General features: G+C 42.5%; 1 protein-coding gene across 9 annotated transcripts in view; it reads right to left on the bottom strand.

Moving 5' to 3' along the window:
* The window catches only part of POMGNT2 (protein O-linked mannose N-acetylglucosaminyltransferase 2 (beta 1,4-)), a 31,296-nt gene that overhangs the window by 3,862 nt on the left and 10,388 nt on the right, over positions 1-17,046 (bottom strand). Inside the window, exons 1-2 of one of the 9 annotated variants that reach the window (XM_088164682.1) lie at positions 14,754-14,768; positions 1,893-2,042 (exon numbers count right to left, since the gene is read on the bottom strand). The exons of 2 other annotated variants lie outside the window; for them this stretch is intronic. The gene's annotated coding sequence lies outside the window, so the exon portion shown is untranslated. Of the gene's footprint in view, positions 1-1,892; positions 2,043-6,628; positions 7,213-14,753; positions 14,769-17,046 lie in introns of those variants that run through there. 6 more of the 9 variants (XM_088164688.1, XM_014878457.2, XM_088164675.1 and 3 more) reach the window with 6 other exon arrangements.

The following is a 17,046-nucleotide window of genomic DNA, read 5'->3' as shown; positions in this document are numbered from 1 at the left end:
GAAGAACTGAAGGTATGTGGGAGTCCAAATAATGCCAAAGAAATGAGTGCTAGCTGTAAGCCACAAAAACTCAAGAGGTAATCTCTGGGGATCTGAGCAACAAATTAATTTCAATTTCTAGCTACTTAAACGAAACAAAAATGAAGTCCATTTCCTTCGGCAAGTGGTCTGAAAACTGCTTCATTTAGAAATTCCCTAAAAGCAAGCAGCAAATTAAAAATGAGTTGCTTTGATTTCAACCATGGAAAAATAGGAAAGGGACCTAGAGTGGTCATCTGATTACCAAGGCAGGATCAACTTTCCATAAACCATGCCCCCAAGATGCTTCTCTATCTCATTCTTAGTACTATTCATCTCTTCAGCCAGTCTCTACTGAGAGAGGCATGAAAGACTCTTTTCTAACACTTAGCCTTTGTTCCCACCACAGCAACTTTAACTGGGTCTTGTCCCAGATGCCAGAGATATCCTGCACAGGAAAATGATGGCTGTCACATCACATCTCACTCTGTCCTCCTCTGTCAACAGGGGATGACTGCTGCTCCTCATGGCTGTGCAACTCTCAACCATGGCTATTCCATGGACAGCCTGGAATGGAAACCCACTGGGGACAGCAGTACATCACTCAGATTCTGCTAATGCAATCAAACCAGTTTTCAGAAAGAGAAAATTTTGATGGGGACAGATCCTGAATTATTTTATTGGTACTGACTTTCAAAGCTTTATTTTACTTCTTCACTGTCTTTGAAAAATGTCTAATGGTTTTATCCAATTCTGTACATAACCTCTCCACTACAAACCTCTTGTCTTGTGAGCACAGCTTTAACTGACTTCAACAGCATCAGCAAGGAAAGGATCGAGCCCCAGCAGCCATATACAAAGCCTGATAATCAGCACATGGAGGAGACCTTTAACAAGCAAGTCCCCTGCTGCAAGCACACATTTAAAGGAAGGTCAGTCTGCAGGCATTGCGAAATTTAAAAGTTAACTTCTGTGGGTCAAAAGAACAAAGTACCTACAAGGTCAGTGGAGTCAATGTAAGCTGCAACAACTTGGCAGAGAAGGGAAAACCACAAGGCTCCTTTATTATTCTATTTTGGCAAGGCAAGTGTGTATGTGTGGGTGTTTCAAAGGCATAAGAAGCCCACAGTCCATAAAGCACCACTGATACCACCTGCATTTCATGGACATTTTGGTGGTGGAGAGCTCTGCTGGCCATTACAAACCCCTTGAGCCAAACAGGCCTCCTTGAAAACAGTCTGTTCAAATGTTTTAGTCTTTACTGGCTTATCCTCTCCCCTCCAGCCCCAAGGGAAGGGCACAGGAGTCACTTCAGAGATGCGACCTGATGAATGCAGCCAATGTTCAGAGCAATTCTCATTTCAGACTCTGCCACAGCCATACCTGCTAAATGCATAGGAATGAACAACTCACCTTTTTACTAAAAACCACCTGCAAGGCCCTCTTCTGCCTCTTCCCTCCTGGCAGCTCTTCCCTGCACTTAGCTAAGTGAGTGTATGTGCTTTAGCCAACCAGGTGTCAGGAATATATGTTAAATGTAAGCAATGCTAAAGTAATCCATCTTCATTTCTGTTCCTCATTGCCAGTTCCTAAACCCTTATTCATGCTGCTTAGAAGAAAGCTGCTTTTGATGGAAGCAGACAACGGGATGTGGACAGGAAGGGGTGTTGCAGGCAGAAATAAAAGGAGAATTTCACAGGTACTCAGAGAACTGTCTTAATTCTTTGCCTGTTTTCCCACATTTTATCATCCACCTTTTTTTCAATTTGACACTTTCAGTGAAAACAGACCTTCAGGAACTGTAATTTTTGGTCCCTCAGGGAATGATAGAGCATAAATAGTAACAAACAATCCCACTGTTGGCTTTTACATACCCAAGAGAGGCTGCACCGAGGGAGTAAAGGCAAGCAAACACTCTCCATGTCCCCTGGTTCCTCAGTCCCCCAAGCTGAGATCACTCACAAAGTGCTGTCAGCAACAGTAGACCTGGGAGAAGAAACTTTCCCAGGAGGCAGAGGGTAACACTGAAACAGGTGAAAGCATTTAGTTTTCCACTTGAAGAGAGTTGCTTCACAATAAAAGAAACCTTCATTATTAAATCTCCCTCATGAAATGGGTCTAGAGCTGCCACTCCCACGGTGTCATCAGAGAACATCCTAAGAACTGAAAGACACTTGCAGAAGTGGCAGGCCAGACAGACAACTTTTCTTAAGAGCAGAGTGCTCTGTGCTGTTTCTTTCTACATAGAGGGCAGCCTCCAGGCCAGTCACCCCCCGAGCTGCCCACAGACTCCCTCCTCCCCATCCTTGCCACATTCATCCACCCTCTTGCTTCCCAGTGACACTGGGATAACCAGGGCTCTGCTCCACGTGAGTAATATGCCCCAGTTACCACGGAAATCGATTCGACTGACATTTTTTCACTCTGCTTTGAAACGCTAAAGCACCATCCTTCAGCACCAGGAGACACAACTGACAGACCAGAGCCAAGCCAGAAGAGACGTGCATGTAAAAGCTGCACAGAGCTTCTCACTCCAAGCTGGCAGAGGGCCATGATGTCCCATGGGAGGGGATGGGATATGCCCTTGAGAGGAGTGGGCTGCAAGGGAGGAGCAGGAGTGAGAGAAGGAGGTAGGAGAGGCAGATTTCCCTGGCAGTGATGCTGACAGGGCAGGGGGCAGCAGACTTAGAGCCAGACATGGGGAGTTCAACCAAAACAGCGGTGTGGGGGCAGCTCAAGACTGTGCATGGGAATTAAGGGCATATCCTGAGGCTTGCAGCTCAGCCACAATGGATGCTGCTCCAGCAGCGAAGAGCCTGTGGGAGGCACTCTATTTTTGGTCAGCTCATCTTTACTCTTTTTCCAAGAGTTCACAGGCATGAAGAGCTTACCCCATTTTCTTCCTCCACCCCCATTCACTTAGCAAAAGCATCACAGTGTCATTCTCACAGCACAGCTACTTCTCCTCTAACTGGCACTGGCTGCTGGTGAGCAGGTAAAGTCTTCGGGAATATTCATTTGGTATGTTCAGCAGGCACTTCTGGCAGAGCCCTCCAGTGTCTTGCAGGTCAATAGCACTCTCATGAAGGTTTGGACATAGCAGCACCTTCTGCCTGTTAGCTACAGGCTATCTGATGTATTAAACATCCTCAGGAAGTGGCAATTTCAGAGGAAGCATAGATGGAGATACTGTTCTCCATCTCCTGTTAATGTGCCTAGGAGATTGGAGTGGGTGGGATGAGAGAGGAATTTCCACTAATAGGCAGTTGGCATAAAGAACTGTTTGGATTCATTTAGGAGATGAGTTCTGTTGTTCTTTTTTTAATTGTGAAGCTACAGTAGGATGAATCACTAAAGCTATTAACATGATGGACAGTGCTCCAAATCTCCTCTCCATTTTAAAAATTGCAGTCTAGGTAAGAAATAGGGAGAAAAGCTAAAAAACCCACATACAAAAAAAAGAAAAAATCCCAACTACAAGGAAGACAAATAATCGCTACTAAGACCCCCAAAGAGAAAAAAACCAAGAGCTTGATTAGGGAGAACAAGGGTGAACAGGGTGACCAGCACGCCTAAAGAGGGGTCACCTATTCCTGCAGGTATTAACAAAAAGAGAAGTGCTGGTTTTGTCTATTTAGGCCTCAATGGACTTCTGTTACCAACTGCCCAAACATTTTCCAGGCCAACATTTTTTTCAGCTTCACATAGCTACAGCAGGCTAAAAAGCCTCATAAAATGGAAAACCAAAAAGCATGAAGGAGACACATTTCCAGAGAGAATCACCACTCTGTGCAGAGAGGGAAATGCCTCCTTATGGAGGCCAACTTGGCTTTGCCCTAGTTGGTCAGCTCCTGTGCACAGCATGCCAGTGGAGGCAGGATGTCCAGACAGAACCATCTCCACAGTTCCCAGAAATGCAACACAACTAGAAGTGGACTGGGGCTGCCCTTGCCACAGGACAGCCAAGGAGTTAGGGTAGAACTCCATGGGCAGGAAATGGGCTTCTTGTTATAGTAACACAGTGGGAGGGGTAAGAGCAGATATTCCCTCCTCAAGGACATTTTCCCCATCAGCACTCCCTACGTCTGGATCCATCTCTTGCTAGACTGGCTTTCCGGGACCAGTACAGGAAAAGAAAGCATGCAAACATGGCATTTTGCACTCCCTCTGCAAAATGTCTTTGCTCTTTCTCCCATCCCTGATGCAAGAGGCTTAGCTAAGGATTCAGTGTACATAACACATGCAGTTTTAAATACCTACTTCATTCATCCTTAAAGCAGAAGTTGCTAGAAGGCAACTTTCCCAATTGGAAGGAGGGGGAGTTGGGATTTGGCAGCCAAGAATTTGCTTTTATTCTCATCTCTGTCACAGATTCCCACAGAACTACAAGCAAGTCAATCCCCACAGCCCAAAAAGCTGTTATCATCTTATTCACTCTATTTATTTAATGAGATACATATATCTTTCACAGTACATAGCATATTAAAGCAACGATGGTACACGGAATGATTGATATACTGGAACATTTTCTTTGTAAAAAGCAGCCAACTGTAGAAGTGCTGACTTTTTAAACAGGAAAAGAGAAGATTCTTGTAGAGGGAGTAAGCCCAGCAGTTAAAGATAAAAATATCATTATTGAAGCCTGATACAAAGAGGGGACATGAAAAGTAAGAATATCTTGACTATGTAGAAGAATTTTTTTTTAAAATAGAGCTTTATTCAGAAAAAAAAAATCAAAACATAAGAATATATTTTTAAAAACCCTGTCTTTTAAAAACTTTTTCTACAGATAGTTGTGATCAAAATTAGGTCCATCTTCGATCTTTATGGTTCAGCATAAGTGAGGAATAGAAAGCAAAACTGTAAATCCTTCTATACAAGACTGCAACCAAGGAGACTGAAGCTCTGTGCAACGGTCCCTACTGCAAAAGTACCTTCCATATGAACAGGAGAAGACTGGTGGCTACAGGACACCTCCCAGCTGCACTTATGGATAGAAAAAACCTAAGTTTTCTTCCATTTAATTTCAGAGTGTTTGAGAGCTGGGACAGGAAGAGATCCAACCGGACTTTAACAATGACTAGCAGCCATTGATTTAATATTTGTTGACACTCCTGTCTTGATCTACAAAATAACAGGTTAAAAAAAATTCTAACACTAAGCAATCAATGCATAGAGGCAAGCCACAAAGCTGAGCTAAAAGTATAAATCTAAAAATAATACTTCTTGGGCTTTTATGATCTGCATTTCCAAGTTCTCCATCCATAATGGAGTATGAAATCCTTTCCCCAGACAAAATCCCAGATCTCCAGAAAATTTCCCTAAAAAAGATGCATTTCTGATAAACAAGCTTGAGGCAAGAGATGTAAGAAAAATGAGCTTAAAACGTGAAGGAAAAAAAAAAATTCTCTCAGCCTTCAAGTCTTGTTCATCTTCTGAAAGTCCCAAACCTAAAGATGGAAACCGAAGTTACTCAAAATAATCATGGCTAGACAGAGGGGAAAGCTTAACAGGCAGAGTTCATTCCAGCTGATCTTTGTTCACTCGAGTATCCCATTGAAACCTATCTGGTTACATTGCCATTAACAGCCCTGTTATACGAGTAAAAAAACCTCTCGTTTTCCCTGGTCTCTTGCTTTCAGTCTGCAAACAAGATACCTTTGTCAGAAAAAAGTGTCAAGAGAGCAGCAGGTTTATCTTACTTCAGCGGTCTGCCTAAAGCAAAGAGGGAGTGGGGGTGGCTGAAGGGAAAATTTACTAATGCTGCAAAACTGAATTTAAAAGAATATGATGTGAAATCCCAAAGTACTGAACAAGATGATCTTCAGCTACTCCAGCAGCGCCTCTGGGCTTTAGCTGCCATTTGTTATTCTCTGTATTTTATCTATTCTTTCTTTCTGTGTTCTCCAGCGGGCAGAGTACCTGTGCTACTCGGGACTGGTGCTTAGCAGCATTTACAGCCTGAGCTCTCCCCGCTTTCCATCAGCATGGAGCCCAGGACCGCTCCTGTGTGCTGCAAATCCTAAGCAGGAGCCAAAATTGTTCGGAGCACAGCGCAGCCAGTAAGAACAGTGAAAATCCCTCCTTGGTTACCACAAGCTCCACATTAGCATGTTTTTAGGGGAAGGTAAAAAAAAAAAAGTAACCCCTTAGCAGCACGTGTCCGGCAAGAAATACATTTCTGCAAACCTACAGAATTTAGTCCATATCAGCGATGTTTTCCCCATGAGACTTTTGTTTAAAAACGAGGAAGCAAAGCACTAGTTAAACAAAGAGGGACTACAAAGACGTGGGATGACAAATGGACTACTGACTCCCTTCCCACATGTGCACACACACAGAGGAGGGATTCAGCGTGAACTTGCATGGAAAGGGAGAGTGAGGAGATATCATCGAAAACATGCCAACCTCCCCCCTCTCCTCAGTGCACTCACTGCAATCAGGACTGCCAACAAAACTGAATCCAGAGCCGTATGTGATCAGCACAGCAAACACAGCACAGTTACAATGACACCGAGCAAAGAAATGCAGTAATTCCGAGCATCTGCAACCTTTTGGTCTTGGAAGTACTATCACTGGTAGATCAGTGTTTCAGCACATGCACGCATACCTGGTGTTGCTAAATAACAGGAAATGCTATCCGGTGCCTCTCTTTAACAGGAGAAAGAAAAAAGAAGACACCTTAAAGCTATGCTTTGCAGGGGAACGAGCACTGTCCAGTCCTCTTCTTTCCTCACCACCACAAAGAAAAAGCAAGAATCCCATCTAAGAGCTCTCGGCACCGTAACCCGTGCACCATCTGCAGCCTGAGCTACCTTTCTCCCCCAGGTCTGAGCATGCTCTGTCTGCCGGCAGTGTCCTATCGCTCCAGCTGGCTCACCTCAATTTGTTAGCCTCCCAGAGGTCAGCCTTGCATGCAGGATGATTTGCTGCAGTATTCCTGCAAATCCCCGACGGGCGGCCACACTGAAACAAACACCACCGTGCTGTTTCACGGAGCTGAGCACGTCTTGGAGACAGGCGGCAAACTGCTTTGGGGAGGGGGACACACGCATTTTAGAAATCCTGCTTTGGAGGATCATTAACGCCACTGCTACCCCGAACACTTCACACAAAAGATGAAAACAATAGGAGAGAAAGGAAAAAATGCCCCTTGCTTGAAGGCGTGAAAGCCTTTCGTCATGCTTTCTAGTAATTCCCTTGGCACCAGGAAAGCAATTTCCCAGCTGTAATGGTCAGCAAACGGCTTAGAAGTGAACAAGGCTGTGACTGCCCTCCTTCAGAGATCCAGGGAACAGTATTTTCGTACTAAAGTTTTTTTTAATGGTGGAAACAAGTAATTCCTAAACACAAAGGCACAGAAATAATCCAGGAGCTTATAAGAGAATCTCCTACTGCACACAAGCTCACAGAAGTGAGCGCCTTACACCGACCTTCACAGCAGAGCTTGAACCTGTGGGGACTGAGAAGCTTCATGAAGATGGCAAACCAGACAGAACTGACTGGGAACACTTCCAGTTCTTATCCCACAATGGGATCTACATGCACATCATAGCCCTCCAAAAGGCTCATGGCACGAAGTCACACCACTAAACAGAGGAGTGTGATCCTCACCCTGCAGCACCCTGCAGGGACACTCCTACAGGCAGATCACAAGCAAACATACGAGGCTCTGCAAACATGTTGATTGTACATTTGCAGGACACATCTTGTTGCATATCTGTCTGTGAGGATTCTCCCTTTGAGACCTAATGTAAAATAAGAAGGATGAAAAAGAAGAAAAGTTCTCTAAAACTTCCTCCCACATGCTCAAGGTAGACTTCGAACTACAGCATGAACCTATGCCTGTCCTGAGAGAATCTCAGAGAGACACTGGTCAGTCACATCTGCCTGGAGGAAATAAATTATTAAAAAGAGCAAAGAGAAGTGAGCCCACCCAGTGCCCTCAGCCTGTCCTATTGTCCCTTACTAGGACTAAGGAAATCCAAAGTCACCCTTCTCTTAAGACCATCTCATTGTCCTGTTCCCCTCTGGACACAAAGATGTTGCCTTGTGCAGAACAAGTCTGATATTTTTCTTCTAAATTTTGAAACTCTGGGAGTGGAGTTAGATTTGGAGCTGAGTTCATTTGAGTAAACACATCTTGACTTTATGCTTTCTGCACTGCAGAAAGCTCTACAGAGTGACCTACCTCCCACTGCTGCTAACAGGAGCCTTTCCACTGACCCCACAGATGTTGGTTAGTGACTTTATCAGTAGTATCCCAGATAACCCAGAGACACCACGTTGGTCTCTTTCTCTTAGACAAGCTTTTCTTTTACTGGAGAAGAAAGGACAATGTATACAGACTGGTCTTCTATTTATGAATAAGCTTCTTCTCTACCCCTGGAATGAGTTAATATTGATGGATTTCTTAGGTACAATTTAACACCATGCATAGAGTTATAGAGTTTAACACCAATCCTGAAGAGGGTCCTGTTTGTCAATCTGCTACACCACAGAGTACAAAACGACATCATTAAGGGGTGGGGGAGGAACCATAATCAAATAATTCCAGCAACTGTGAAATAATAACTGTCCATTACTATTGCACCATAAGACACTAAGTGTAGCAGTCCCAAGCTCTTCACAGTCAGCACCTACAACAAGCTGGTAAGGTTTGAATAGGAGGTCTTCGCTCATAACTACGAATTTGATGAATATTTAATACCCCTCATAAAGTTGCAGCCTTCAAAAACAGCACCACATTTTAGAACTCCTAAAAAGCAGTACAGCACAAACAAAACTCATCAAGCTGGCAAGGAAGTCTGAATAGATCTCTCTTGGTTTAGGGCTGACAAAGAGCAGGTAAATCATGATTTACTGAATCTTCGCAGGGCACATATATGTTGCAGAGGTGCCTGCATCATTCTGAGTCACAGCATTTATTATTTATAGTCCCAGAAGGACTCTCTATAAGAAATTATTCTTCTTGCAGGGCTTTTGAACCAAAAGTGCATTTCAGTTTGAGAGCACAAAAAAAGATAATGCCTGAACTAACAAAAAGAGTCTTTGTACTAATAAATACAAAAAGGATACAAAGGAAGCACTTGGTTTCTGGACACCAAGATTGGGAGTTCACACAGAGAGGATGATATTTTCATTCTGTAGAAGCTAAAATTAAAACTCATGTCAAAAGGACCAGGACTTCAGCCAAATATTGAAAATTCCTAAGCAAGAATATACTTTGATGGGGTAGAAGGTATTTTTCTGAAGAGTATCTCAGGGGCCAAACTCCACCTTGCCCAAGTGCTTCAAGAATGACATGCTCCCAGGCTTAAGAGATGCAGGATGCAAGTTTTACATAAATATTAGGTTTTAAAAGGTTTAATTAAGATCAAATATATTTTACACAGACACATATACACTTAGGTTACATGTCTTGACATCAACCTGACAAATTCATAGATATTTACTCTCCTCTGCAGACATGCATATTTTATATATATAAACCATATACTTGCCTGCTATCTGAATTTGCCATATGCCAATCTACTCACTCTAATAAACTCCTCCATCCCTATTAGGAACCATTCTAGCAGCATTGCAGGGACACACTGGCCTGCTCCTGCAGCTGTATGCAGTATATGTGGGCAAGAAAGGTGTGAGAGAGTCACCTGCCAGCTCCCAAGGCAGGAGATGGCTTTGGTAGCTGTTCTGCTTCAAGTTAGGTGTCACTTGTGCTCTTTCAAGTTCCCATTTTTCCATCAGTAATGACAGGTCAGCAGGGTAACAGAGATAAATCAATTCCCTCTCCTACAGTTTTGCCAACTGCACACCTGCAAATGTAATTAGTGCCAATGTATCTGCAAGGGAATCTGAGACAATTCATGCTCATAAGAGCAGTTTGGTAAGTCAATGATGTTCAGCAAGACTGACATGAGAAACCAAGGGTAAAACATTGTCTGTGAGATCTCTGGGTATGGCCTCACCCTGGTGCTTCCCACAGTTGCTATTTGTTAGCTGTTTTTGCCCAGGCAGCAGGAAGATCATCTGCTCTCTTTCAGACGACACTTCAATATTAAGCCACAACCTCACCTGAAGAAATATATCTCCCATTTTACAGACAAAAAGACTGAACCTGTCAATGGGATCTGGGTGGGATGCATCACACCAGCATCCATTAATATGGGAGCAGCTTCCTGTCAAAACTCTACCAACCATCAAAACGTCTTGTGTATTCTAAGGCTGTATTCATGGGCTTCAGGGCTCAAGAGAGAAGCTGGGGCCTCCAAGACCACAAGTGAAAGAGTAAACACGGTAAAGGACAGAGAGAAATAAGTCACCAGCTCTGTCCCTGTTGCTGTCAAAGAGCTGCTGGAGGAATAGCCACAAGCCTGACATGCTCTGCTTCCCACACACCTTCCATTCCCATCACACTTTCTGTGCAGAAGGTCCAGGGGCCTCCTGCAAGCCTGGGAAAGCCCCCCTGGACCCACAGTTTAGCCTCAAGTTGGAGGCCCTGTCAGAATGACTTGTCTTAGGAATGTTGGAGGGAAAGGAAGAGAGCCTCTTTTCCTGTCTGTTGACACAAACAGGATAGTCATAACCAGCAAGTCTAGCAGCTGTCTTAGGAAATAAAGATGTTTATATCACAGCAAAATACAGCTATTGAAAGGAAGAACACCCCTGAATGTGAATATCATAGGGTGCCAAGTTATGGAAAAGAAGAGACATAACAGAAATACAAAACTTGGTTTTCAGGAACTGACAGGCACTTAGACAGATCGATGGAGTGAACAGTGTGGATAGAGCTTAAGATGTCACAAAATTTAACTGCCTGCACTGGATTATGTAACTCGTTTGCAAGTGGGTTGCAGTTGTTCCAGAACTGATGAGAACATCTCAGTTCACAAGCAGGATTACAGGAGGGCTTCAAGGATCAAGGTCCAGGACTTGGATGGCCTTTATGGGTGCCTTCCAACTCAGAATATTCTATGATAGGACCGTTGCCTGAAGCTGCCTTTGTTCTAACCTTCCACTTTTTCTATGTTCAGAGACTTTGTGCTTTCTTAAAAACCTTGAGAATCCAAACCTACAAACCAAAGTCTAGTACTTCATGGAAAGAACTCCACAAGGAAGCTGCAACAGCATCTGCAGTCTTGATCAAAACAGCAGTTTCGATCCAGATTGAGCATGTGCTTCAATTAGCCAGTCTCTGACAAATGCCTGCAAGTAGCTAGAACAGCAGCATGACAGGAAAATAGTTCAGAGCCAAGCTAAAGGAGAATCTAAATCAAATCAGGGGAAATAAAAAGGTTACTGCCATTTTGAGTCCCATAATTGCAAAACTGATTGTTTTGCCTCCAACGCCCCCTTCAGCCACACCTGTACAACACATCCTCACATTTCAAAGGATGCAGTCAGTATGTAACCCTATTCCTAGGACATGGCAGTGTAATATTAACAACAGATAGGAGCACAGTATCACAGGATACCCTCCCTGTAGTGTAACCTTTTAGACTGACTCTAAGGGAGCACAAAACATCCATGTTCTGGGTTGGAAGCATATCCCAGGGCTGCTGACAGTCATGTGAAATTTCAGAACAGAGCATTAGGTCTCACAAACCATAAAGTGACTTATACAGGAGGGGGAAAAAAACAAAAGGATGTTTCCTGAGAGCATAAGCCACAGGACTGAAAAACATCGGTTGGCCAATTAAAAAATATCCTAACAACTGGGTTTTGATTAGTACTTAAAAATCCCAGTCTGATTTTCCCCCATGGGAAAGAAGAATTCTTACCTAGTCCCTCATCTGATTACAGTATCATCAGAAGGCCCAGAAGAGAAGTAGTAACACATGGCTGTAGGCCAGGCGTTTACTGTTGCTCTGAGGGCTACTGCTGCTACTGACAAGAGGGAGAAGAAAGCAAATTAATCATCTTTCTCAGCTTCAACATGAACTGCTGCACACAGTAGGGAAAGTGTGATGAATACACTGAATTAATTGTAAAAGGCCAGTTCAACTCATCCAGGTGTCATATGCAACCATTTACAGTTCAATACCTAAGAAGAGCTTCTTCATGCCTTCAGCAGCTTGAAAATTCATGGAAAGACTATTGAATCTAGGCATATTTATCAAGGGCACAGCAGCAGGAGAAAGAAGTCCAAGCCTGACCTGATAGAAAATTTCTGGATTAGACTTGTTGTTGTATTTATCTGAATATTAATAAAAACCAAGATGGTTAATTTTTGCCCCATTTTTTCCCCCACCAATAAATCAATGTATCATTTCCATACAAGCCCTCCTTGTGACCCACTTGTATGGAGGTTTTAACACCCCCATAAATAGATGATATGACATTCAATACATACAAGGTGAAAGTTTAAGGGAAAAAGCAGGAAACATCTGTTGAAAGAGGAAAACCTGCAAAACTACTGACTCAATTGCTATTCACCTGTGGCCCTTCAATGATGGAAGATTCCTTACCCAACCCTGCCACAGCAGCTCATTTCTGTTTCCTTCCTTCCTACCAGCAAGATCTGCTGCCCCTGTTGCATCAAATGCTGAGTCAAGTCTTTGACAATGAGAATCTCTTCAAATAACTGAAGTGTAACCTGACTGTCACTAGAGAAGAGGAACAGCAGCCCGATAAACCAACTGCTGTTTGAGACAGCTCCAGTTAAAAACATCTGCCCTCATTCATTTTGTACAGCTCTGGATCCACGTGCTGATATTTGCAAAGCCAAGAATAGAGTGGTCTTTCAGCTACTTTACAGAGTATTTCAAGACATCAAGGGCTCTCCAGGCAGCTTCCTACATCAGGATGTGCTTTTCCATCTCTAGGCTTCTGCTGGCATTGATGCAGCCATTCTCCAGAGAAGCCACCTAGCACAGGGAGGGTTGGAGCAGGGCTGAACCCCCTTACTAGTGAAGCATTCCAAAGATGAGCCATAGTAACAATATAAGTGCTGTCACACCCAGCAGCCTCAAAGAAGAAGGTCCTGTGACCTTGAAGACAAGACTAAAATATACATATGTATTGGCCATAGACAGTGAATCCTATCTCAAGTCTGGAGAGGTCAGAGATAGAGGACATTTACAGCCTTCCTGCCTTGGCTCATCCTGCTTCACCCCCTTCTGTGGCAGAATGATGTGCTTATAATCTAACCTGGAGGCTGACAGGAACAGTCTGCTGAGGTAGCCAGCCCTTCTTTCCAGGCAAAGGGATTAAAGCTACAGCACAAAAAGCTTCTCTTGCAACTATGAAGACTCAAATCTCCACATGTGTTACTGCAGCAAGTATGTGAAATGAGAAAGCACAAAAGTAAGCGACTGAGGACTGACTAGAAAACAATCATCTTGCTGAGTGACTATAGTTACACAAAATAACCACCATTTCTTTACCATTGCGGTGATGAACCAAACTAAAGCCCAAAATGTACTGAAATAAAAACCCCCTTTCTCATTTGATTTAATATATTTAAGGCTTAAAAATAAGCATGCACGCAAGAGTCCTGTGTTTCAATGAGACAATACATGCACATAAATTAAGCAAGGACTAAAGAACTTTGTGTATAGTAGCTTGCCTTGTGACCTCTGTGCTAAGTATATATATATTTGTATATAATACATATGTATGACTATTGCAAAATTCATATAAAAGATTACAATTAAGACAGAGACTACATATTTCTTCTATGTTTATACTCACATTAAAAGATGATTAATCAGTGATTTTATAAATCCAAAGAAGTTAATTTCAATGAGCTGCTAGCTTCCCAGCTTTATATTTGACACAACCATAAAAGAGTCAGAAGCCAAGATGCTGCAAAGCCATATATAAATGTATGTGGAACTGTCCCAGGCAACCTTTCAGGAGAAGGGAAGGTGAGAGCAACTCCTATCTTCATTTTCTATTAACTCTCAGGTCTCTACATGAACATGAGTAACAACCTAAGTAGCAAAGAACAAACAGCCAGAAGCAAGGAGCAGAGGTAAGAACAAATCATTAAAAAGTGATAAGCACCAAGGGCCCTAACTTAGCTACAGGCAGTAAAAATGCAGACACACAGAGAAAACCACATCATGCCTCCTCAAAATGAATCTGGTCATATAGTTTTAGTGCTGAGTAAGTGACTGCTTCAGTGCAACGCCACAGCGTCTGCTAGAAAGGACAGTATTTCACCTGTGTGCTTATAGGTCTGATAACCTATTTTCCCAGGTGAGTCTCTCCCTCCTTCTAAAAGAGAAAATTACACAGCAAATTAATCTTTGTGCACTTTTTCATTTTTCACCACTCCTCCTCTTCCCTCCTGCCACTCCTCCTATCTGTTATGAAATGTAAGTGGGAATGTATTGAAATTGAAATAAATGACAACAGCAGGAACAGCCCGAGTCTGGTTTGGCTCACAAAAGTGAGTTTATGATACGGTTGAGTCAGTGCAAAAAACGAGGTCATGAAAGTGCTGTCACACACCTTTCTGAAGAGAGCTTTTTGTCAACATGGCTACAGATGAAAGCCTCATCTGCTCAGGGAAACTAATTTTCTGGTGCAAAGGGATTTCAATTTACAACCCACCACCATCCCACTCAATTTACATTACATGTGGCCAGCTGGGAGAGGGGAAAACAACGGCAAAGTAAGACACGAAGCAATTCACAACTCACTCATTTCCAATGCATCAAAGGTTTTACCAGTGAGTGTTCTGTGTGATGGACTGTGGTCATTCCTTAATACATCTGACTGCTTACCAGAAGCACGTGCAAAACCCCATCACATCCAGGGAATCATTGACAATACACAGTGCATTCCTCTTCTGTAGGGGTGGTGCAGTCCCTGCACACAAACTCAGAAGGGTTTTTTTTCCCTGGACAGAAGAAGGGACAGAGGCAGTTGATTTCAAATTCCTTCAAGGCATTTCCAAAGTATGTTACATAGACTGTGCTTAAGTATTTCACTGGTCACCTGTGATTCAAAAGTCACATACAGCTTAAAACTGTGCATGAGTCTCTGAACTTAAGAGAAACCGAGGTCTAAACTCTCAGTTGAGTATACCACTCCTAGAACAAAACATTCACAATAGCACACCAGTGAAGAGAACTGACCTGCCAAGAGTGTTTTTCAGCAAAAAGCATACAAAATTGAGCCCTAAAACATAATGGGTGAAATTTTAGCACCAAAAGACATTAAAAACTCATAGCATGACTTTGAAAAGAATATAGCAGGAACATCCTAAACAGCCTGGTTTAGAAGCTCTGAGAAGGGAGAGCAAAGATTACTTTTCAGTATTAGCCGTAAGAGTTCAGAAGAGAAACCCTTAAAAAACTATATGGTTTACTCTCAGAGACCATAACTAGAAGAGTAAGAAAGATCTGTGTGCAAGCCCTCTTTATACAAGGGGTACATAGAGCATAACCAGGAAACCTGTAATAATTTCTTGATATCATTAAAGCATGGTCCCAATACACAGCTCTAAGCTGAAGAAAGAGATGATTCCCTGAAACAGAAGTGCCTATGCCAAATTTACACAACAAAGACTTCCAGTCAAGGACTCAAATCCAGTAATTCAGCTGCTCTTTGCTTCTTGAGCAGCAAAGAACCCAGCAGATCAGACTTCAGAGACATCTTTCCCTGCTAATTACATGATAACAGTTTAAAACAGAGATGGTATCACACCCACTGTCTCTTGAGAGCAAAAATACATGTGTAATCAAATTGTTAAGGTAAAAGAGTAAAAAGATGGAAAGGCAATTAACACCATATACAAAGAAATCTTTGCAACTGAAAACACATGATCTGTGTTTTCTCAGCTGAAAATATTTTCTCAGCTGAACTTTGGCAAGTAAGCTGTGTGGTACAAAAAACATTTTTTCATAAATACAAGAAACCCCTTCTGTTATCAAATAAACTCTTATTCCTCCCATCTTTAATCCCAAGCTCCATATATGCCACCTCTACACAAGAACCAATAAATCCTTATTTAATATCAAAATGTGCCTTGGCCCCTTTTTACGCATATGTGGCCTTCAGAACATGCAGCAGCTGAAGAAGGGGTTCCTGGATGCAACTGAGCAGAGAAGTCCAGCTGCCAGTGAGTACCTAGATCTCTGTTGCAGTTTTATAAGGCAGAGTCAAAGGCCAGAGGAGAGGAGAACACTTGTATGTGTGTTTTGAAAGAAAAGCTGAAACATTTTACAATGGAAAAGGGAAACATCAGTGGGTTTGGATGTGAGAATTGTGCAGCACAGCTTCTCACAGGTATAACAAAGCAAGCTTTGGAGCACAAGATAGTCAAAAGGCAATGAAAGCTGGAGGCAGGATGGGAAAAGTTTGTGAAACTTTTCAGTTGACACTGGAAAAACCTTGAAGAGATGAAGGGGCAAATTACTGAGCTCTTTGCTTACATGGCAGTTGTAAGGAAATTTCCAAGTTAACTCCAAATAGCCAACTATACTTTAACTCAGGTGTGTCTCTTCTCAAACCTAAAGAAAACAACCCCAAAGAATAAAGAAGACCTAGGATTAAAATAAAGGAAAGGAAAAGAAGAAACACATAAGAGGGGAATAGAGAAAATAAAGAAGACACACTTTGGCTGAATAAAAAGGATGAATAACAGAAGAACAGAAGAATGTGCAACCTTCAAAGACTACTTTAGGGAAAAAAAAGAACAGACAGGGAGATTATCTTTTCGATCTGTATTTATCAATAAAACACTAATAAATTTGCAGTCATGAGCTTGAGACCTCATTGCACTGTATGAAGTAAACAAAATCACTTAAAACACAGGAGAAGAATGTGAGAATTTCAGTGCCAGCTGCAATGCTGTTGATCAGCTGGTGGTAATTCAGTGAAACTGATGCTGTAAAATCAGTGCATCAGGAAAACTCAGCCTCCATCTCTCTTTCAGAGTCTTAAGGATGCAAAAGGGATGACATTTAATTCAGTACCAAAAAAAGCAAATAAAAACACTCCCATCAGTACACAAAAATGATATATCACCTCCCAGTTAGAAAAGTAGCTCAAATCCATTAGGAAAGAAATAGA

Source organism: Sturnus vulgaris, chromosome 1 (assembly GCF_052056855.1).
Source record: "Sturnus vulgaris isolate bStuVul1 chromosome 1, bStuVul1.hap1, whole genome shotgun sequence".
Classification (NCBI taxonomy): Eukaryota; Metazoa; Chordata; class Aves; order Passeriformes; family Sturnidae; genus Sturnus; species Sturnus vulgaris.
Note: the sequence above shows the minus strand (reverse complement) of the source record. Positions and strands in the feature narration are given on the sequence as shown.